This window comes from Chelon labrosus, assembly GCF_963514085.1.
Source record: "Chelon labrosus genome assembly, chromosome: 24".
NCBI lineage: Eukaryota > Metazoa > Chordata > Actinopteri > Mugiliformes > Mugilidae > Chelon > Chelon labrosus.
Genome location: NC_140357.1, coordinates 1 through 2,219, shown reverse-complemented (window position 1 = coordinate 2,219; position 2,219 = coordinate 1).

The following is a 2,219-nucleotide window of genomic DNA, read 5'->3' as shown; positions in this document are numbered from 1 at the left end:
CGCTGCTGTTTTGCTTCGCTGCTGTTTTGCTTCGTTGCTGCTTTACCTTGCTGCTGTCCTATTAGTAATTTGATGCTTCGCTTTATGCGTTGCATCGTTTTTTGCAGTTTTTATATTGTCTCCCCTGGTGCTTAGCCGCCCGTTGGGCGGCTCGGGCGTATATTGTTTCATGCATTAAGGGGGATTACATTTAACGGTTGACTGAGTAGTGGGGTTTACTCCCCTTTATGTTCGATTATTTTGTTTTCTTTTTATAGTTTACTTAGTTTATTTTGCCTGTTATTAGTGATGCAGTGCTACGCAATGCAAACTATTGACCCCCCTCATAGCAAAGCTATGGGGGTCAATAGTTTGCAGTGCGAAGCACTGCAAACTATTGTTCTTCACTACGTTTTTCTTCTTATTATTAGTGATGCAGTGCTACGCAATGCAAACTATTGACCCCCTCATAGCAAAGCTATGGGGGCCAATAGTTTGCAGTGCGAAGCACTGCAAACTATTGTTCTTCACTACGTTTTTTCTTTTTATTATTATTAGTGATGCAGTGCTACGCAATGCAAACTATTGACCCTCATAGCAAAGCTATGGGAGTCAATAGTTTGCAGTGCGAAGCACTGCAAACTATTGTTCTTCACTACGTTTTTCTTCTTATTATTAAACTTTTTCCACACCCGATTTTTCGAAACTTTTCAACTCAAATACCGTTCGTCGCACACAGACACAAAATACATCAAAACGTGCGTCTCGATCGGACTCGGTGTGCTTCTATACAGTTCTTCCAAACAAGATTTGGCGAAAAAACCGCGATAAATTTCCCATTGAAATGAATGGAGAAGCCCGAAAAAAGCGGCAACATTCCAAAATTTACAGCTTGGCTTTGTCGAACTATTACTCGGCCATGCTTTGTAGTAGAAACTTGCTTGGAAGTTTGTACGAGGCACGGGAAGTGTAGCTTTCTCTTCCTGAAAACGGCGTTTCGATACCTTTTACGGTTTGGTCAGGGTCGCAGTTTATGTTTGGTGAAATTTGGGGAAAAAGATTAAAAATCAGCGTTTATAATGGGGCTCTATGGCCCACTCTAACTGTCACTCTAGCTTCAGAGTTTCGGTGATATTCTGACAAAAAAAGGTTCAATCTCACGTGGTGGCCACAGTTTTTGAGGTACAGAGATAAAAAATACATAAAAACGTAGGGATGTTTGTTGGCTTTAAGATGGTGTTGGTTTGATATGTGTGGGACGTACGGTTTGGACTGGAGGCTCCTCTGAGCGAGGAGTGCGGCGACAGCTTTTCGAATTTTTCCCCATGTGTGTGTATGTGGAAATCGAGAACGATTTCTCGACGATTTTTCGTGTCGCATACTTTCTTTCCAAAACGACTACGGCCACAATTTTGGCAGTACGCGCGTGGCGACAACACTAAATTGTAGAAAACCCTTGGCTGACGCTCACGATGTGTTTGTTTTCTCGATAGCACTTGTAGTTTTTGAGATACAAGCATTTGTTCGGAGGGCAAATCCTAGTCTGCACTTTCCCTCTGACTCAGGCAGAGGTGAGAGGGAGAAGGAGAAGGAGCAGCAGTTGACCCTGGTAGCCATGACAACCAGACCCGAGTGGCGGGAAAAGAGTTCTCAGTAGATAACAGGATCTGCCAAAACATTAAAACCCCCTCAAACCATTACTGCAGTACTGTAGGGGGCCAGAACCTGACATTATGACCCCCCCACTCCAACCCCCCCCCACCCCCCCTCCCACTATAGCATTACAGACACAGACTGCCAAAACATTATGACCCCTCAACCCATTACAGGACTATAGTAGGGAGCCAGAATCTGACACTATGACCCCCCCCCCCCTCCACTCCATTTAAGCATTACAGACACAGACTGCCAAAACATTATGACCCCCTAAACCCATTACAGGACTATAGTAGGGAGCCAGAACCTGACACTATGACTCCCCCACTCCAACCCCCCCACCTCCCCTCCCACTATAGCATTACAGACACAGACTGACAAAACATTAGGGACTCTCAGACTGTTACAATGAGGAGACAGAACACTCCATGACCCCCCCCCCCCCCCCCCCCCCCCCTCTCTCCCTCTCCCTCTCCCTCCTTCCCTCTCTCTCTCTCTCCCTCCTCTGTTGGTGCTATCACTTTATTAGGTAAGTGAGTTTCTAGAATTATTTATATGTTAAGTGTTTGTGCACAACATAGCTG